Source organism: Macrotis lagotis, chromosome X (assembly GCF_037893015.1).
Source record: "Macrotis lagotis isolate mMagLag1 chromosome X, bilby.v1.9.chrom.fasta, whole genome shotgun sequence".
Taxonomy (NCBI): domain Eukaryota; kingdom Metazoa; phylum Chordata; class Mammalia; order Peramelemorphia; family Peramelidae; genus Macrotis; species Macrotis lagotis.
In genome coordinates this window covers 690,753,248-690,774,859 of record NC_133666.1, presented here as the reverse complement: position 1 = coordinate 690,774,859, position 21,612 = coordinate 690,753,248, and the positions used below count along the sequence as shown (strand labels likewise).

Sequence of the window (21,612 nt, the reverse complement as noted above, 5' to 3'; positions counted from 1 at the left end):
CTCTGTGGGTGGACTAAGCCAAGCGTCGATTTAAAATCTTTTTTTATTCTCCTGGACAAGCTCGCCAAGAGAGGCGCTTGAACCACAACTCCCAGAAGGCAGCGCGCGCACTTAGCCATCTCCTTTCTTCTCCCCCTTCGAAGGTTCACGTTATTCCGGGACTCAAAGGCTTCTGGGAGCGGCGGCTTGGTCTCAGGCTGAAGTCGACGGACGGACTACGATTCCCAGAGCGCACCGCGCAAGGAGCGGGCGGGGCCGCGACGCCAGGTAAGATAACGTCACGGAGTACGCGACGGCAGTCGGTCTCTCCCTTCCCCACTTCCAGTGGACACTTGGGCTCGTCCTCGTTGGTCCCGGGGAGGGGCACGGGGCAAACCATCGCGCCGGAGGGGGGCGCGCTCCCGAAGCGTCCTCCGGAGCAGGGGAGGTAAGACACGGGGGTCTGTGGCCCGACAGACAGAGGGGCACCGGAGGCACGTGGAGGATGGGGGCGTCAAGGAAAAGCGCTCACTCGAGGCTTAGGCGGGAAGACGGGCCCCCCCCCGGGAGGGCAGCCCCGCCCCGCCCCGCCCCGCCCCGGGACCCCCAGAGCCCACCCGCCACCCGCCAGGCCTGGCTGATGTGACCGGGGCAGCTCTGGAAGTGTCGGGGGTCGGGTCCAACCTCTGGGCTTTCCGACCCCGCTGAAGAGCTGAATCTGCAGCCGCTGGACCTGGGTTCAAGTTTGAAACGTACCTGGAAAATGCGCCAGCCGCCCCTTCCCCGGTTCTCGGGTTCCTCCTCTGCACAGTGAATGGGTTAGCTTAGGGGGCTTCAGCCTGTTCTTCCATTCCTCTCTGCCTCTCCTCAGCTCTGGCCCTATTTCTAACTCGAATTCTCTCTGTGCCTGTGGCCCTGGCTGTCTCTGTCTGTGCCCGTATCCATACCCACATCATACCCATGTAGCTGTGGCTCCATCCCTATCCACACCAACATGTATGTCTGCATACTTACCCACATCCATGTGCATGTTCATATCCATACCCGCATCCATGTCTTAGATCTCTATCCACATCCATGTCTTATGTCTCTATCCATGCCACATTTATGTCTAGGTCTTTGTATCCATACCCACATCATACCCATATCTACGTCTGTGGCTCCATCCCTATCCACACCAACATGTATGTCTAGTCTGCATACTTGCCCACATCTATGTGTATGTTCATATCCATACCCACATCCATGTCTTATGTCTCTATCCATGCCACATTTATGTCTAGGTCTTTGTATCCATACCCACATCCATGTCTGTTTTTATATCCATCCCTGCATCTCTATAGCTCTATCTCTATGGTTGCACAAGCATATGTGTGTGGATATAATCTCTGGCCCTAATGCACCTGCCCCTCTTTCAGATGTCCTGGGTTTTTGAACTCCTCACTGTTTGCTTAGAGATGAGTCCGTACCTCTCCTACAAAGCCCTAGAAAGATCCCCAACTGCCTCTTCTTCCTCTCACCCTGCTTACTTCTCAAGCCCCTTCTGCCTCTGCTCAGCTGAAACTACCGTTTCTTCAGCTGCCATCAATAATCTGATGACTCTCCAGTGCTTTCCATTTTCCCTCAGCCTTAGCATTGGGGTAGCCGCTCTCCTTTGGTACTCCACTGACTGCTTTGTCCTCCCTTCCTCAGATTCTTTTACCTGAAGATCCCTATCTCTCTTCTGAACCCCAAGGAGCTGACCTCTCATATCTACATCTGTGGGCCTTTTTTTTTGCTTTTTGCATTCTTCTCTGGTGGTGATATGGTAATGTCCTAGGGTGCAATTATCATGGAGACACACACCCACACGTGTCTTCTCCTCATTCCAGAACTGCCACTTGTATTTAGTCATGGACTTGGATGTGAATCCTGGCTTTGCTGCTCACTCCCTCTATGACCTCAGACAGAATGATTTCGCCTCCCTAGAACTCAGTTTCTTCTTAGACAGTTGGCTTGGAGGCATTTTGAAGGCCCTGCCAACTCTAGATCTAGGTCCCAGTGTGTCTTTCTGCTCTGCTGCTTTGGGGTAGGTTTTCCCCTCTTTGGAACAGAGCTGTAAGTGACCTTCTCATTTCTGAGGAGAGACAGATGAGACCCAGGTGCTGATCACCACCCTCTCATGACTTTTCTTTCAGAACTGATTCTTTTTTTTTTTTTTAGGTTTTTGCAAGGCTTGCCCAAGGCCACACAGCTAGATAATTATTAAGTGTCTGAGACTGGATTTGAACCCAGGTACTCCTGACTCTAGGGCCAGTGCTTTATCCACTGCACCACCTAGCCACCCTGAGAACTGATTCTTAACCATTTTCTCCCTCATGTCCTCCACAGATCATCTTTCTTAGGTCTTTTTTATTTTTTATTTTTGCAAGACAGTGGAGTTAAGTGACTTGCTCAAGGTCACCCAGCTAGGTAATTATTAAGTATCTGAGACCAAATTTGAGGTCTTTCCGACTCCAGGGCTGGTGCTCTATCCACTGCACTACCCAGGTGCTTCTCTTACATCTCTAGGGGTCATCCACAAACCCATCTGTCATCCCTGTCTCTCTGAAAACATCTGACTCCTACTTCTTTTCTTGTTCCATATTTTCTGGATGCTCTTTCTTAAGTCATTCCTGCATCTAGTTTGAGACTCCATCACCCTTTGGGTCACTTAATAAATTGAGTCTTTTGAAACGGGCATCACTAGGAAGGTGCCTGCTGGGAAGATGCTTGCACTGACACCTACACACTGCTTTAGGTGACTCATGATAATAACAATCGCCATTCCTATGATTTTTCACTGTTTACAAAATCTTCTTCCCCATGCATGACCACCTTTCACCTTCACAACAACCTGGTAAGGTTGACTATTGTTGTCCCATTTTATGGATTGGACAACCAAGATTAGGATAGGTTAAGTGAAGAGCTCGGGGCTTGTAAACATCAGAGATCTGATGTAGGATTTGAATCCAAGTCTTTCCTAACTTCAAGCTTAGCAGTCTTTATCAGAAGAAGGGACTTGGTCCAGAAAGGAGGCAGTGAGTGCTAGGGGAAAGAACCTTGGATTTTGAATCAGGTTTGGCCAGGACCTCAGAAGTCTTCCATTCCAACCTATAACCATTCTACAATTCCCTCTTCTATACTGTTGTTCTCAGCCACTGAATACACCACTGCTCTAGCAATCAGCACTTCATAAACTCTTCCTGTGCTGAGTTCTAGGGAGAATCCCAGCTCTCCAGGGGCCCATGTCCTAATGGATGATAGCACAAGTGATGGGTTTCAGCTACAAGTCAGAGGGAAAAGGGCCAGGGTCCTTGGGACCAGAGGCAAAGCAGACAGTGAGAGGCTTCCTTGATGTCATCCCCACTTACTAGTTTCGAATGTTGGGCCATTTGACAACACCAAGGACTGTGTGTCCAGAGCCTTCCTCCTTGGGTCTCCAGAGGCTCCAGGAGAGGATCCAGGCTGCATCTCCCCAGGGCAGCTTCTCAGCATGCTGGCAGAGGGGTGCTGGGATGGAAGTCTGGCTGTTCCCAAGGGCTCGGGGTCCTGGGCCATCCCCATCAGGGTCTGAGGAGATGAGATGGACACACACCATCACATAGGACTTTGATCTGTCTGGTACATATGGTTCTTGTCTCAGCTAAACCGGCCTGCCTGCCCGATGTGAAACCATGGGTAAGGATGACTGACTCCTTGTTCAAAGACCTAGGTTTCAAATACCACCTGAGGTCCTTAGAAGCTGTTTGACCCTGGGTAAGTCAATTAATTCCTGAGGAAGTTAAATTAGATGACCTGGGAGAGTGGGGAGGGCATGTCAGTTGTACATATGTGTTCTCATGATGATAACAACAATAATAATAGATGGCATACATATGGCCCTTCCAGGTTTGCAGATCATTTCTAGGGAGGAGTGATGTGTCCCTCCCCCAATAGCCCCAGGCTTTGTTGGACAGCTCCCTGTCTCCATCTGTCTATAGCTCCCACCCATTAATCATAGTTCTGCATTCTTTTGCCCCAGGGATAGCCAACCAGATCTGTGCAGACAGTTACCTCCCTCAGTCTTCTGTCTGTGACCCATTCCCAGGCTCTTCTTCTGTCATTTTCATACTGGCTCATCAGAATTCATCCTGTTTGTTAATTCCTACCCATATGTGGGACTCAAACTGGACCCACTTCTTCAAAACAGCACAAACATTTATTACACTCTTACTGTATTCAGAGCCCTATGCCTGGGGAGGGATGCTAGAAATGTGAGCTAAAACAAGGTTTCTTCCCCTTTAAGGAGCAACTCATTCAATAGGGGGAAAAGGAAGCTGAAGCTAATCAAAGAATAAACTTGGGTGCTGGATTAGGAAACAGGGGACTCCCATCAGGGTCAGCTGTGTGACCTTGGACAAGTCACTAACACTCATTAGGCTGCAGTTGATTCTTTTCTAAATTGGGGAGCTCCAAAGTCACTACTAGCTTTGACCTAAGATCCAGTGGCTCTGACAACTTTATTGCCTGCTGCCTCACTGGGCTTCATTTTTCCTTTTTTGTGAAATGAAGGGGTCAATTAATCTAGATCCGTGTATTCACAAAATGGGGCTCCCATGCTGATCCCCACAAGGTCAACACGATTTTCATAATGATTCTAAGAGGTCATTTGTTTCCCCCAATCCCTTTGCCAACTATGTGTCTCTATGAGGCTGGGACTTTTTCAAAGATTTCAACCAGAACAATGAGTCACAACAGACTGCAGACGTAGACAGGAGATTCCAGCTGTCTCCCGTTAAACCTGATATTAAAGAGTTGCAAAAATATATTCAGTGATACCACTCAAAATTATTTTGGGGAAAATATAGTAGTTTTCCATAAAAATACATAATGTTAACAGGTATTAAGTATCTTTGTTATTTTTAGAGAATTAAATATTTTAAAAATTTATCAGTTTTCAAATATGGGAAATATTCATAGATATAACATATATTCATAGATATAACACATAGAGACAAAAGCTCTTTGGTGAGGAATCATCAGTTATTTTAAAGAGTGTGACAGGATCCTGAAATGGTCTGAGAACCACTAGCCTAGATGATCTGTGATGGCCCTTCCAGGTGAAATTCCTATGACCCAGTGATAAGACCCCCAACCCATTCAACTAAAATAGACCCCACACAGACCAGAAGATGCAAAATGAGATTTCCAGGTTATGAAGGGGACTGTGTATCAGGGAAAGCTTCTGGGAGAAGGCTTGTTTCTGATGCCTTCAAAGATATCAGACAAGTGAAGGGAGTAGACTGGAGATTGAAGGACTGGAGAAAGCCATCCCAGCCTAGGGAATAGTCTCTGGGTTAGACCTGGGCCTGGCTTCCCCTTCTGAACCTCAGTTTCCTTTTTTTTTTTGGCAAGGCAGTGGATTAAGTGACTTGCTCAAGGTCACACAGCTAAGTAAGTATTAAATGTCTGAGGATGGATTTAAACACAGGTTCTCTTAACTCCAGGGACAGTGCTCTATCTACTGTGCCACCTAACTGCCCCTCCTTTCTTATTTAAAGAGAATCTCTGTCATGATAGAGTCTATGGTCCTTTTCAGCTGAAAATGTTGTGATTTTTTTTTTTTGGTTTTTGATTTTTTCAAGGCAATGGGGTTAAGTGGCTTGCCCAAGGCCACACAGCTAGGTAATTATTAAGTCTCTGAGGCTGGATTTGAACTCAGGTACTCCTGACTCCAGGGCCAGTGCTCTATCCACTGCACCACATAGCTGCCCCGTGATTTTTTTTTAGAAAGATTTTATTTTGAGTTTTATAATTTTTCCCCCATTCTTGCTTCCCTCTCCCCACCCCCCATAGAAGGCAGTCTGTTAGTCTTTACATTGTTTCCATGGTATACATTGCTCCAAATTGAATGTGATGAGAGAGAAATAATATCCTTAAGGAAGAGACATAAAGTATATGATAGTAAAATTGCATAATAAGATAACAGGTTTCATTTTTCTAATTTGAAGGTAATAGTTTTTTGGTCTTTGTTCAAAGTCCATAATTCTTTCTCTGGATACAGATGGTATTCTCCATCACAGACAGCCCCAAATTGTCCTTGGTTGTTGCACTGATGGAATGAGCAAGTCCATCAAGGTTGATCATCACTCCCATGTTGCTGTTAGGATGGACAATGTTCTTCTGGTTCTGCTCATCTCACTCAGCATCAGTTCATGCAAATCCCTCCAGGCTTCCCTGAATTCTAGTCCCTCCTGGTTTCTAATAGAACAGTGTTCCATGACATACACATACTACAGTTTGCTAAGCCATTCCCCAATTGAAGGGCATTCACTTAATTTCCAATTCTTTATCACCACAAACAAGGCTGCTATGAATATTTTTGTATAAGTGATGTTTTTACCCTTTTCCATAATCTCTTCAGGATATAGACCCAGTAGTGGTATTGCTGGATCAAATGGTATGCACGAAATGTTGTGATTTCTAAAGTTCCTTTTAATGTTGAAATTCAACAAATGTCACTTGGGCCCAGTTGAGAGATCTGACCCAAGAGCCAGAAATACCTGAGCCCAAGTCTTACCTGTGACACATCCTGGCTGTGTGAATCTGTCAAAAAGGATTACTAACTTGCATGGGGGGAGGGATTTTCCCTACCTTGGAGTTCCTTACATTGATAAACGATCTAGTCCTAAATCTTACTCTACAGTATATAGAGCCATTTTACAGGTTCTATCCTCTTTGGTTCTCATCACCCTTGCATCCTGCAGTAATCTCAAGCATGTTAGGAAGGGTAGAAGTGGGGTGTGTGTTGGAAAGTATTCTTTACTTCCAGTCAAAAGACCCCTGTTCATATTCTTTTTAAAAATTATTTTGTTTTTTAAAAATATTTTATTTTGGGAGCGGCTAGGTGGCCTACAGAAAGTTAAATTGATAGCCATCATTCCTTTTGTTTAGAGCATAGTAGGAAGGGATTCTAGATAGAGCATCGGCCCTGGAGTCAGAAGTACCTGAGTTCAAATCTGGCCTCAGACACTTAATAATTACCTAGCTGTGTGGCCTTGGGCAAGCCACTTAGCCCCATTTGCCTTGCAAAAACCTAAAAAAAAATTTTATTTTTTCCAGTTTCATGTACTGAATGTTAACATTAATTTTAAAAATTTTGAGTTCCAAATTCTTCTCCTCCCCTCTTCCTTAAGATGGCAAACACATAGGTTATATGTGTGCAGTTAGGCAAGATGTTTCCATATTAGTTGTGAAAGGAAACAGACCCAAAAATCCTCCAAAACTCAAGAAAAATAAACTTGGTTGAGTTTTTTAAAAGTATGCTTCAATCTGCATCTAATTTCCACTAGTTCGTTCTCTAGATAGCATATTTTACTATATGTCCTTTGTAATTGTCTTGGATCATATTTCTGAGAATAGCTAAGTCTTTCACCATTGGTCAGTAACAGTATTGCTCTTACTGTGTACAATGTTCTCTTGGTTCTGCTAACTTTGCTTTGTATCAGTTCATGTGAGTCTTTCCTGGTTTTTCTGAAAGCAACCTACTTGTCATTTCTTATAGCACATCATAATTATATACCACAACTTGTTCAGCCATTCCCCAATTGATGGGCATCCCCTCAATTTCTAATTCTTTGGTGTCACAAAAAGAGTTGCTATAAATATTTTTTATATAGAGAAATATTTTTCCTTTTTTAAAAAAAAAATTTCTTTGGTACATGGACCTAATCATGATATCATTGGGTCAAAAGGTATGCAGTTTTATTGCCCTTTAGGCATAATTCCACATTCTTCTCCAGAGTATTTGTATCAGTTCTACTAGCACTGCATTAGTGTCCCAATTTTCCCACATCCCTTCCAACATTTGCCATTTTCCTTTTCTGTTATGTTAGTCTAATAGAAGTGAGATAGTACCTCAATTGTTTTAATTTGCATTTCTCTGATCAATAATGATTTAAAGCATTTTTTCATATGGCTATAGATAACTGATTTCTTTACCTAAAAACTACCTGCTCATATCTTTTGGCCATTTGTCAACTGAGGAGTGACTTCCTCTAAATTTGATTCAGTTCTTCATACTGACAGACTTGGTATAATCTACCCCCCCCCCCCAGTTTTCTGCTTTTCTTCTAAACTTGGTTGCATTGCTTTTGATTATGCAAAGACCTTTTGATTTCATGTCATCAAAATTGCCTATTTTATATCCTGTAATGCTGTCTGTCTCTTGTTTAGTCAAAAATTCTTCCCTTATCCATAGAGCTGAAGGCAACTATTCCTTGCTCCTCTAATACCCTTCATGTCTAAATCATGTACCGTATTGACTGTATCATGATACACAGTGTGAGATGTTGGTCTGTACCTTGTTGTTTAGTTAGCTAGTTGGTGACTCTTTATGACCCTATTTTAGGGTTTTCTTATCAAAGATATGAGAGTGGTTTGCTATTTCCTTTTCCATTTTACAGATGAACTTTCCAGTTTTCACCTCATTCAAATCTTGAACTTTTCCTCTCAAATTATAATTAGAGCTGTAATATTTCATTGCAGTTGGAATTGTGGCCTGTTAGATGTTCCCCCCAACAGTGCAGATCATAACAGAAGGAGTCTACTCTGCATGGTGTCATAGGATCCCAAGACATGGAATCCAGTCCTCCCATTTTATAGACTTGGAAATCAATACCCCAGGAAGAGAAATGACCCAGCTAGCAATTGTCTGGGGCAGGATACAGACTTCTTTCTAAATTCAGTGCTCTCTTCACTGCATGGCAGAATCCCTTCTTACTATGCTCTAAGCAAAAGGAATGATGGTTATTAATTTAACTTTCTGTAGGACTTAGTTCACAATCCTTAGAGAATGAGGCTAGAAGACACCTTGTATTGTCTGTCTCCTCCATGATCCACACACACAGCAAACAGTCAAGCCAAGGTCATCTCTGCTGTAGCTTGGGGAGCGATGACTCACTTCTTCTGCCCCCACAAAAGTGCACCTTGTTTTATACTGCTTCCTGCAGATGATAACAAGTCATCCTAATTTAAAGAGGAGAGGAATTTGGAAGATGACGGGATCTTTGGGCCTCTTGGCAAGATAAGGAAACTGTCCTTAGAGAGAGAGGATATAATTTCCCTGAACACTCATAGTGCATAGCAGAGCCAAGATTCAAACTCAGACCTCTTGAGTTGTACTCTGGTGTACTCTCTTTCTCTCTCTCTCTCTCTCTCTCTCTCACACACACACACACACACACACACACACACACACACACACATTCTTCAATTAAACTGGTGAACAGACCTGAACAAGAAATAGACCCAAGGTTTCTTACTCCTTTTCTCATCTAGAAGCTTTTTTTGGGGTCATACCAGATACTTGTATGTATCCTTCACTCCCTGGGGCCCAGAACCATGAAAAGAATCATTGTTCTCAGACCAAGAAACTGTGGACCACAGCAGATCAGAACCCAGACCCCCAGGAGAATGAGGTATTTCCTCTTTAGGTGTTACAGAACTTATTCATTTTAGCCATTTCTTCCTCATGACTCTGGGTCTAGACAGAGTGCTACTGTCTGAAATTAGCCTGTGGCTTTTGTTTACAATCCTGTGTGTCTTTGGACAGGTCCCTCGACCTCTCTGTTCTTCAGTCTGCCATCTGTTTCTTCACACAGTGGGGAGCAGGCTTACAGAATTCTTGCCCTCAAAGACACATTCCAAGTTCAAGGAGAAATAAAATAACTGCATGGATGATAGAGCCCGAGCAGGGAGGCTAGAACATTAGCTCTGCAAGAGGTCTTGAGTCCTCAGTGACCTTGGGTTCTTAAATATGCCTCGGACCCTCAGGTAGTTGGTCTGATGACCCCCCCCCCCAGAGACCCCTCCTCAGAGTCACATGCTTAAATACTTAATGGGATCTCAAAAGATACCGATTCTATTACAATTCAATTCAGCTATCAAAACCATTTTATTTATTTTTGGGGGGGGGTGTTGCAAGGCAGTGAGATTAAGTGACTTGCCCAAAGTCACATAGCTAGGTAATTCAGAATCATTTTAAAAACAAGTTTACAGGTCCCAGGTCCAGAATCCCTGTGTTTTTTTAAATCCTTGAGTTTTGGAAATTAGTTTAGAAACAGCCCCCCCCCCCACCCCCCTGAGAAGTGACATGAATGAGATTTTATGGGCAAGTTAGGATAGGCACAAGTAATTAAAAAGCTGAACTTGAAGGATTTCATTTGATGTTCCCCAAAACCCACTGAGGGAAGCACACAGATATGATCCCATTTTACAGATGAGGCAGCTGAGGCTGTCCCGATTAGTCAGGGTCAGAGGCAGGTCTCTCAGTACTTCAGATGCAGGATTTGTCCCCATTACTACCATGTTTTGGGGATCTCCCTGACCTTTTGGAGCTCCTGAGAGTGTGACCAATCATACTCTCCAACAGAGCACCAGCGGTGGGGGTGGGGTTCTGATCTGGGCTGGAAGGCCTAGGGCATTGGCCTGCTTTGGGATTCTGCATCCCTGACCACAGCTCCCCACTGAATGGAGAGAAGGTCATTGGAAGAAAGAGACTTCAGAGAATGGCCTATTTCTGTGTCTGAGAGGCCCGAGTAATTAAAGTGGGATCCCTGGGCCCATGATCACAACCGGCCATGTCCACAGAGAACAAGGCAAGTGTGTTGGGGGATGGGGAGGGAGGCCCAAGGGCTGTCAGGAAAGTAAAAACAGTCTCCTCCAGCCCAAACCATCCTAGGATTTAAAATGAGTTCTGTGTCCATAGGCCCAGATGGTCTCCAGCTTTTCTTGAGAGGTGGAGTACATGGCTTTCCTCAAGTCTGGACGGACCAGGGTCATTTATTAAGCTCTTATGGTGTGTTGGGAAGTCTAGCCTAGTACACAACATGTAGTAGGCATTTAAGTGGACTTGACTGAGGTACAGGAGGTCCGAGAAAGGCAGAAAAGTTCCTGTGGACAAGGAGGTTGGGTTCTAATGGACCTAGGTCTTGAAGGCCCACTGTTAGAACTATGTTAAATATTTTACAAAGTTATTATCTTCACGCTTTTACAGGTGGGGAAACTGAGGTGAACAAGCTAAGTTATGTGTCCTGAGTTAGCTAGGAATTGCCTGAGGTTAGATTTGAACTCAGGCCAGGGCTTGCTTTATTGCATCACTAGGTTTCAGAACAGGTGTATGTCAAACTTGCAATCCTGGAACAGAAATGGAACCAGGACCCCAAAGGAAGGACAGATACCCTCTCTACCAGTGAGGAATTCTTCCGTCAAGAGTCAGAGTGACCCACAAAAGAGATGTTTCCTCTGAGTCTTGCCTACCCCTGCTCAGGCCTAGATTCCCTTGTGATTTTCCAGGGGCACATTTGTCCCTCGTCTGTGTCCTGGACAGAGGCTGGGAGGAAGCTTAGTCAGGGGCCCACAGCAGGCAAGTGGGGGTTCTGACCATCCTTGCCCACCCCTGTCCAGTTTCCCCAAGCCTGCTGCCTCTGGAAGAAGACTGGGTCTTGGGCTGAGACCCTTCTTTGCCAGACTTGGGAGAAAATGGCCAAAGCCAATTGCCTCTTGATGACCCTTTGAGAGATTCCAAAGACCCTGAGTGGGTTCATGACAGCCTGGGCAAGTGGGGGGCTTCACGTCTGTAGTCCTCTCTCCTCATTGGCTGGACTTTTTAAAGAGGTGTTTGATATCTTACCACAGCAGTGGTCTCTGGTCATAGTAGGGGGATTAATAGCTCTAGAGACTGGAGCTGAGGCATGGGGTATTTAAATGAAAGGGTTTGCTTGGCTGGAAGAGACCCAGATTATCCCTAACCCAGAAGCAGGATTGTCTCCCTCCATCTGGGCCTGGGTATGCTCCAGAGGGTCTATAGAGTGGCATCAACCATAGGCTAAAAAGTGTAGAAGCTGGGAACTGGTCTAGAAGAGACAAGTTTGAATCCTGCTTAGTTGTATGACCCTGGGAAAGGGACTTCATGCTCTTTGCCTTAGTTTCCTCAACTGTAAAAATGAGGATAATAAATCCACCAAGGTTATTTTGAAGATAAGATGAGATAATAATTGTAAAATGCTTTGTAAATTTTTTTTTTAGGTTTTTGCAAGGCAAATGGGGTTAAGTGGCTTGCCCAAGGCCACACAGCTAGGTCATTATTAAGTGTTTGAGACCCGATTTGAACCCAGGTCCTCCTGACTCCAGGGCCAGTGCTTTATCCACTGCGCCACCTAGCTGCCCCCTAATGCTTTGTAAATATTAAAGAGCCATAGAAATGCTGGCTAGCTAGCTATAGTAATGGTAGTTGTTGGTGGTGGTGATGGTGGAGGTAGTAGAGGTAGTAGTAGTAGTAGTAGTAGTAGTAGTAGTAGTAGTAGTAGTAGTAACCTTGACTGTTTAATATTGCTTATTGATTGATGGAATGATTTATTTTTGTTTTTTTTTTTCAAGACAATGGGGTTAAGTGACTTGCCCAAGTTCACACAACTGGGTAATTATTAAGTGTCTGAGGTCACATTTGAACTCAGGTCCTCCTGACTCCAGAGTCAGTGCTCTATCCACTGTGCAACCCAGCTGCCCCGATTGTTGGCATGATTAGAAGGAGTTGGGGGTATTGCCCAGTAGACATTTCACTCATATCTGCTCCATCAGGATTTCTGTCTTCTCATTCCCTCACTTCTCATCTCCACCCAAGTGGGGATTATTATTATGAGGCAACCTTGATGCTTTGGACCCTGGGGTTTGACCTGTTTCTCAGGAACAGCCCGGAATAGGGTTGGAGCCAAAACTGAGCAGACTGCTCCAGACAAATGGGGCATCTGGACCCTGGGAAACAGAGGCTAAGGGCCAAGGTCATCTCCTTGGTTTACTACCAAGATCTGAATGGGACATGACCTAAACTCCATGGGCTGGCCAGGTCTCTGTGATGGCCCTCAGTACTTTGGGGAGCTGCAGGGTCTTTGGTGGGTGAGGCAGTGGCTGCTGGGAGCTGGCCAGAGCAGGCCACTCAGAGCCGTCCTCCAGGACTTACCTCAGGAGCCAATGGATTTGAAGATGTGAACAGAATTGTGGGCCCAGTTCACCACTGCATTATCTATCTGTGTACATATTAAAAGTCTGGTGCAGAGAGGGCCAATGAGACCTAGGCAGAGCTCAGAGGACAGGGAGCCCTTTTCCAGCTCAGGTGGGAGAATGGGAGCCTGCAGGCAGCCATAGGGCATCTGTCATTAAGTTTGAATCCTTGGCATCCCCTGCACAGTTGATGGGTCTCAGCTGAAGGCTCCCTCTCCTCCTGTCTTCTACTTCATTCCTGCTGCTTGATGGGGTATGTGAGCAGCCAATCTCCCAAAGCTTCCCAGGGCCCTGGGAGGATCACCCCCTTCTCCTGGCTGCTTCTGATGAGTGCCGCAAGCCCCTGTGAATGGCCTGGCTAAGCACTCAACTGTTAAACGTTCATCTTTTACAATTTCAATTCCATTCTAATAAGTTTATTGGCAAGATGGCCAGATTAGTGCTGCCAAATTTAATAAATCAAGTTCCAGTATCTAGGATGGGGCTCTGCAGTGATATTAGGGGAGAGGTTTTATATGTTTTCATTTTGAATAAATATCTCTGATCCCATTTTTAGGCTTTAACATAATGGCAGTCTCTTTCAACTTTTCCCCGTCAGATGCTCTAGCTTCCTCTCACCCTCCAAAGGCACCACCTTGGTTTTCCCCAAATATGGCCAAGGGCACTCACAAATTGAGCCTCGCCAGTCTGTTGGCACTGCAGATGGAGGGCTTACCACTATGGGTTTGTTTGTTTACTCAAATTTTTCTTGAGCTGTGCAGGATACTGGTGGGATTGTGGGGGAGAGGGTACAATTCCTACCCTTGGGGGAAGGATAAGACCAACCAAGTCAAGTGTCCTTGGTATGTGGCAGGGAGAGTAGGAATAACCCAAGTGAGTAATTCTGTAGGACTTTAGAGAAGGAGTCAGGAGTAAAGCCACCTCTGCCTGAAGCAGAAATCCCTTGTCTCCCATCCCTGCCCAGGGAATGCCAAGGCAGCTTCTTCATCTCTAGACATCATGGTGCCAAAATCAACTCTCCTTTGTCACCTGCCCTTTGGGGTCAAGCAGGAAGAACCAGATCCTATTTCCACATTGGCAACCCATTGGGAGTCTGTACTTGTGGAACAGGCAGATGAAATAGAGGACTTTGTGGCAAGGGGGAGGAATGAGCAGATTGGGGACTGAGAGACTGGTTTGACTGGGGGTGGGGCTTCAGGCAGAGAGGACTTGGTGAACCATTCTCTGAGCTCTTCCTGTCCCTGGCCCTCCTAGCTCCAGATTTTTGATCCAACACCCAAGTTGGAATGCCAGTGGGTCATGGGTGGGAGCCAGATTGTGGAGAACCTTCAATGCCCAACCAAGGCCTCTTGAGATGTGTTCCAAAGACTGTGGCAAGTTATTGGAGGTTTGTTATGAAAGGGAGGCAGGAAGCAGGCATTGAGCAGCTTCTGAAAACAGTGTACAAAGGGATGTTACGAGATATCCTGGATGCTGAGTATAAAAGACCTGAGAGAGAATGAGGGCTCCTGGGAGAAGGGAGGGAGAACAGGGTTCTGAAGGAGGCAGGGAGGAGGAGAAAGAGAAGGGAGGATGGTCCAAATTGGACCCTCCATGGCAGGCCCCAGATCCCTCCCATTTTTCTGAAGTCATTGTCTCCCCCAAAGGCCAAGGGACTCACCCTCCCTCAGAGGACCCAGCTCATCAGCAGGATGGGGAACTGGTGGCTCTATCCCTTGTTGCCAGCTGCCTCTGCTCCTAAAGGCTGCAGCCAGGAGGGACTTGGATTCAAAGCTTACCTTGTGTTCTTACCATAGGAAATTCCTTCACCTCCCTGCAAAGGCCTTCTATTCTCATCTGCCAAATGGACTTCCTTGACAGGCTCGATTTGAGCAGGTGCCTGCTGCTGCAGTCCTTCTGGCCTCTCCTGTATTTGGCAGAGGAATGTACCTAGAGCAGGACCTGCCCATTGGCAGCCACAGGTGAACACATTGCAACTTGTCTCTAACACAGTCATGTCGTTTTGGTCTTCTTTGATAACAAAGGACAAGAACCAACCAATGAGCCCCAAATTCCACCATTAGAGATTTATTTCTTGATAAAGTTGTGGGAATTTTGAGGGGTATCTGTTAAAAGTACATTTGTATGTGTCAATACTTAAGCCTCTTACTTTTTCCTTTTATTGTTTCTTCTTTCACAACTTGACTAATGTGGATATATGTTTACATGATTGTACCTTTATAACCTACTTCAGATTACTTGCCATCTTGGGGAGGGTGGATGGAAGGAAAAAATTTGGAACTCAAAAATCTTATTAAAAATGAATCTTAAAAAGTACCTTTACAAATAATTGGGGGGAAATACCATGTACAAAAAAATACTTCAGCCTCTTGGTGATGATAGGTGAATTGCTTGGGGGATGGAGCTCACAAGGGTCTGTAGGGATTCATTTATCAGTGAAGAAATCACAAGGCTTCTGTCTCGGAAGTGTAGGAAAAGTTCATAAATTTTAATTCACAAGTTACCTCAAAAAATTACTAGTTAATTCACAGAGTTCTTTATGGAGGCAGCAAAGTAAAGAAAGTGAATGTTTGATAGAGATAGTGAAGTTAAGCAAAGGAGGAGACAGCTACAAGCTGGGCTAGTAAGAACATCAAAGACAATTAAGAAAGGGGAAAAAGGGGCGACTAGGTGGTGCAATGGATAAAGCACTGGCCCTGGAGTCAGGAGTACCTGGGTTCAAATCCGGTCTTAGACACTTAATAATTACCTAGTTGTGTGGCCTTGGGCGAGCCACTTAACCCCATTTGCCTTGCAAAAAAAAAAAAACCTAAAAAAAAAAAGAAAGGGGAAAAAGGGAGGAGGAGAAGAAAAGATAGGAACAGTCACAAGATAGTGGCTGGGCTAAGATCAACTAAAGTCAGCTTTGGGGAGAGGGAAAGAGAGACTTCTCAGGGAATTCTTGGGGAAGGGGTCAGGTAGGGCAGAATAAGGAGAGGGGTTAGGGAAATACCAGGACAGGACTAAGGAATGATTTAATGCATGATAGAAGGTTGTGGACCTTCATGTGTCTGGAGGGGTTTAGGTTTGTAGTTAACTGTAGGAATTTAGAAAACCTTAACTGAAAGCTCCACTTTGACTGGGAATTAGGGTCTTTGTTAACACAAGTTAGTGTTGCTTTTCTTGGTGAGATAACTTGGAGTTTAGATGTAACAGTTCTAAAGATTGACTGTTTACTACATGTATTATTTGATGAAAGGGGGTTCTGAGTACAAGACCAAGTATTATAATAACATAGAATGTAGAAAAAGGAAAAAAAATTACAATGCCTCTCTCTCTGCCCAGGTCCTATGCTTCATTAGAAGGGATGAGACTTGGAGGAAGTTACAGTAGGTCAAGACCTCAAGAACCAGTTGCCAGATCTCCATCCCTTGGTTTAAAAAGGTAGAAACTGAAGACCAGATAAGGAGGCGACTTAGCCAGGGCCACATGGCTGAGCAAGAAGGCAACAGTTGGAATCTAGGTCTTGGGATTCTATTTTTCTTGGGGGTGGGTGGGTTATTTATTTTATATTATTACAATAATCTTGTTGTGAGAGTAAACATAAACCCCCCCCCCCCCAAAAAAAAGACAAGAAGCCTCAAGAATAACAAGAGAGAGAAAAATATACTTCAGTCTGTGTTCAGATTCCAACAACTCTGTCTCTGGGATGAGTTGCCTTCTCTGTCATAAGTCCACCAGAGAAGTTGCTTCAATATTTTCCCCACAGTTGCTATTACTAGCTGTATTTCCCTCTACTCGATTCCTCCCCATTTTCATTTATTCTATACTCTCTCTCCTTTCACCTTGTCCCTGTTCTGAGTACTCTCTCCCACAATCTTCCCTTTCTTCCCTCTCCCCATTTCCCCTTATCTCATCCCTTTCTTCTTATTTTTCTCTAGGGTAAGATAGATTTCCTCACCCTATTAAGGGTGTATATCATTTCCTCTCTGAGCTATTTCTGATGAGAATGAAGGCTCACTCATTCCCCCCCTTGCTGTCCCCCATTCCACTCCACTGAAAAAGCTTTTTCTTGACACTTATGTGGAATATCTTAGCTCCTTCTTCCTCTCCTTTCTCTTCCTCCCAGCACTTTCCTTTATCACCCATTGACTCTATCTTTTTATTAAATTATACTACTATATTCAGCTCCCTCCTGTGTCCTTTCTATATATGCTCCTTCTAACAGCTCTTATAAATGAGAAAGTTTCATGAGTTACAAGTATCTTCTCCCCATGCAGGAATACAAGCAGTTCAGCATCATTAAGTTCCTCATAGTTAGTCCTTCTCTTCCACCCCCTCTATGGTTCATCTGAGTCCTTTACTAGCAGATTAAAATTTCTGCTCAGCTCTGGTTGTTTCAATAGGAAAGTCTGAAAGTCCTGTTTCATTGCTCGAAACTAGTCACACTTGCTGGAACTGGTAAGGGTCAAAAAGCTGTCCAAGCAGGAAAAAAATGTTTCATTGTCACTTGTTGTTTGCTTTCCACCTCTCTTTTTAGCTCAGAATGGTATGGATCCCCAGGTTAAGTTCACTTGCTCATTATTTGGACTTTAATTGGTTAAGAGTGAATGTAAATAAATAGCAATTGGTTCTATTTTGTCCAGAAACCCGGAGAGCCTCTCCTTTCAGAATGATTTTTTTTCCCTAGGAAAAAGAGGTTATTCTTTGCTTCAGTTCTTACTTATCTGCCTTAATCACTGAGAAGTCCTGAAGGTCTTGTCCTCTTTGCCTCGGCTTTCTGTTACTTAGTCTTAATCACTGAAAGGGCTTTGCCTCCAGCTAACTGCAACCTGCAAAAGACCTTCACTTTAAAGGCCAAGATCTCCCACTGAATCTAGGGACCATCTCCAGTGGTCCTGATGCATAGCTGGTGACTGGACCCAGGAGGCTCCAGAGGAGAAAGTGAGATTGGTGACTTAGCATAGCCTCCCCTCCCTCAAATCCTATTCAATTGCTTATCGTGGCATCCCCTCCCTGATGTCATGGTCCTCTTTGAGAACAAGGACAAACAAACTCTACTGTCCTTGGGGTAGGACTCAGCTGTTTGCCCACACTCAGATCCAGGTTACAATCCGGGCTCCCATACTACCATAACCAAGCAGGGACCCTCCTCACCACTCCAGGGCAGAGGTCCTGTGGTCATCCACATTCCAAAGCACAGGCAAGAGAGCCTCTCATAAGACCTTGGAGGAATTAAGGTCCCTGTTGGGTGTCCCCAAACCTCCTGAAGCCTTGGAAATGTGGTAAATCAGTCATAGGCTGAGGAAATGAGCAAACAAAAGAAAAAGAAGAATCTTACCATAGAAAATTACTTTGGCTTCTGGCAGCGAACCTGACAAGAAATTAAAAATGGTTCAGTGCCTGACATATCGGCATAGGTTGTCCTACAATACAGCTTCCAACAAAATTCAACTGTCACAAACTCCAGGTAATAGGATTGTTTACCTTTACACCAAGAAAGTTGGAAAAGCACCAAAATCAGCCTGTGGTGTGTGCCCAGGAAGACTTCGAGGTGTTCAGGCAGTAAGACCTAAAGTTCTTATGAGGCTATCAAAGACAAAAAAGCATGTCAGCAGGGCTTATGGTGGCTCCATGTGTCTGTGACAGGATCAAGCATGCTTTCCTGATTGAGGAGCAGAAAATTGTTGTGAAGGTGTTGAAGGCACAAGCACAGAGTCAAAGAGTAAATAAAAGGAAGACTCAGAAGATAACAAAATCGAAGCTTCTGTATCCAAAACCTCCAAGAAAAATAGAAAATGGGCTCAGGCTATGGATGAGCTCAAAAAAGACTTTGAAAATCAATTAAGGGAGGTAGAGGAAAAATTGGGAGGAGAAATGAGTGTGATGTAGGTAAATCATGAAAGCCAAGTCAGCAGCTTGGTGAAAGAAATACAAAAAAAAACTGAAGAAAATATGTTAAAAACCAGTTTAGGACAAATGGAAAAAGTAATACAAAAAGCAAATGAGGAGAAGAATGCCTTAAAAAGCAGAAATGGCCAGTTGGAAAAGGAGATAAAAAAGATATCTGAAGAAAATAACTCCTTCAAATGTAGAATGGAACTAAAGGAGGCTGAAGACTTTGCAAGAAATCAGGAAGAACTAAAACTAATCCCCCCCCCCAAAAAAAAAACCCTGACAAGTAATGGGTTGATGAGTTATGAAACCCACAAGTATCGAGGTTCCACTGAAGCCAGGCACAGAGAAAATGCTGATATCTATTGAGGCTGTTCTATACTGTGGAAGGCATCCTCCCGTTCCATGCTATCTCCTTTTCCTAAGCTCCTAAGTCATGTTGGACTTTTGGTCACACCCTCTGGGGCCAGGGGAAGGTGTAGCATGTAGAATGCCACTCGTGTGTGATGAGGGATGTGTTTAGTGACTCCTTGGAGATTCCCCCCCCCTTCCCAGTGGCATTCACATTGGAGAATAGCTGAAGTTGGGTGCTAAACCACTCTTTAAACTCCTTGTTCCCCCAATGACAGGTGTTTGAGGGGAACAGTGTGACCCCTGCCCATGTGGCTGGTTCTATGCTGAACTAAGCTTTCCTTCCCTTTTCCTTTTAAGCACTTTAGCCTTTTTAACCTCAACTTCTGCTAATTAACCTGTGCTTCAAGTTATGCACTGTCTTGCTGCTTCTCCAGAGAGCTTAACCTGTGAATTATTTGTGGCTACCTGTGAACTTTATACCAACCCATGAACTTTGTGTACTAACCTATGAACTTTGTGTATTAACCCATACACTTTGTGTATTAATCTGTGAACTTAATAACCAACCCATAAACTTTGTGTACTAACCTGTGAACTTTTTGTACTAACCTGTGAACTTTGTGTACTAACCTGTGAATCTTGTGTACTAACCTGTGAACTTTGTGTATTAACCCGTGAACTTTGCAGTAATCTGTGAATTAAAATCTAAGACGAACCATTTTCCCTGTCACCACCACTTTTTAAGTATCTAGTATGTGAAACGCCTGTTACAAATATATTTCATTTCATCCTCTAAACATCCCTGGGAAGTAGATGCTATTTATTGTACTCATCTTACAGTTGAGGAAACAGAGGCAGGCAGTGAAGTGATTTGTGGTAAGCGTCTGAGGCTGGATTTGAACCTGGGATTTTCTGACTCTGGGCTCAGTACTCTACTCCTGTGCTCCCTAGCTGTTCCTTGGATAAGGAGGTGGGCTGGAAGGGCTGAGTAACTGCTCAGGCAGGAGCTGAAGGCATTGATTTCCCTCCTCACTTGTGGCTCCTGGTTGCATGTTTGCCATCTTGACCCCAGACTGTAGGGCAGACCTTGGACCCTTGGGCATGAACATTGGTCCTTTGGGTTCGGTGACCACCATTGGCATGCCTGCTCCCAGTGTTGATAGGATGGAGACGGGCCCTTCAGCCTCCACCTTCAGGAACCCATTCTGGGCTGCTCATCCTTATGTTCTACTAAGCCTCTTTTGAACCTAGTGATATTTTTAGCGGAGCCCACTTCTGTTTCATGAGCTGCCCAGTAAAGTAGGACTTCTTTTGTTGGACCTAAATTTACCACTTGAGTCTTCCAGGGGGGCCAGTCCCTCTGGAAGCCTGGGTTTGGTGAGCTAGCCAGTGAGGCCTCTTGGGCTCCTCCTTTGGCCCTGGCTGCAGCCCTTCTACCTTTTCTCTGGACACAGATGCAAAGAAAGGACTGGCTCTGCCTCAGGGATTTTGTCTATTTGTGGACATGCAGGGGCGGGGGTACAATATAAAGATAATGATCATTCTGATTGGGATTGTTACATTATAGAGCACTTAAAATTATTATCCCATTTGAGCCTCTGAGTAACATCTGGGAAGTGGGTGGTGTTGCTGCTAGCCCCATTTTACAGATGAGGAAATTGGGGCTGAGGGCGCTGAAGTGATTTGCTGCCCAGGGTCACCTAGCCAGTAAGTTTCTGAGGGGGGATTGGAACTCAGGGATTTGAACCCTGATACAAGGTAAGGAAGGATGGAGACAAGGAAAATGACCCGAGAAGATTAGAAAGATGGGAGGGAAAGAAGAGAAAATCATGAAGGAGGGGCTCCTGAGTTGGAAGGAAGAGGAGTGGATAGATGAGATGAAGACAGACCAGAGAGGTGTCCTGGGCTTGTGAATGGGTCTGTGAAAGTGCCCTAAGGTGGCAGATGGGCAGCTTGACTCAAGAAAAATGGCTCCTACTCTGGTGGAGAAGGCCTAGGATACTTGAAGAGGAGTAACAGGCTCTGATCTGGAAAGGATGGCAGCTCCCTAGATTGGATGTGTTTATTTGACCAAGGGGTTTCTGTCTGACCCTGTCAAATAGAAACAGGAGTGACTTAGAGACAATCCCATAGACCTCTTCTGGGTCTTACTAGAAGGATTTGGGGGTGTCATCTTCTCTCATGTGCCTCAGTTTCCCTGTTCCAAAATAAATGTAGGTGAGAACCCCTACAATCTTTGGACTAAAATGGACTTTGAGAGAGCTCCATGCACCAACTCCCTCACCTGCCCAAAAGTTGATGGTGCCCAAAGACCCTAAATAAATGGTGCTGTTTTCTCTTCTTGCC

The 21,612-nt window shown here is 44.7% G+C and overlaps 1 protein-coding gene and 1 pseudogene across 5 annotated transcripts in view; both read left to right on the top strand.

Moving 5' to 3' along the window:
• The first annotated feature begins 303 nt into the window (after positions 1-303).
• The window catches only part of ZMAT5 (zinc finger matrin-type 5), a 34,060-nt gene continuing 12,751 nt past the window's right edge, over positions 304-21,612 (top strand). Inside the window, exons 1-3 of one of the 5 annotated variants that reach the window (XM_074206296.1) lie at positions 13,165-13,291; positions 14,835-14,999; positions 16,363-16,461. The gene's annotated coding sequence lies outside the window, so the exon portion shown is untranslated. The other 4 variants (XM_074206295.1, XM_074206294.1, XM_074206298.1 and 1 more) reach the window with 4 other exon arrangements.
• Positions 16,561-21,610, top strand: LOC141501888 (large ribosomal subunit protein eL34-like; annotated as a pseudogene).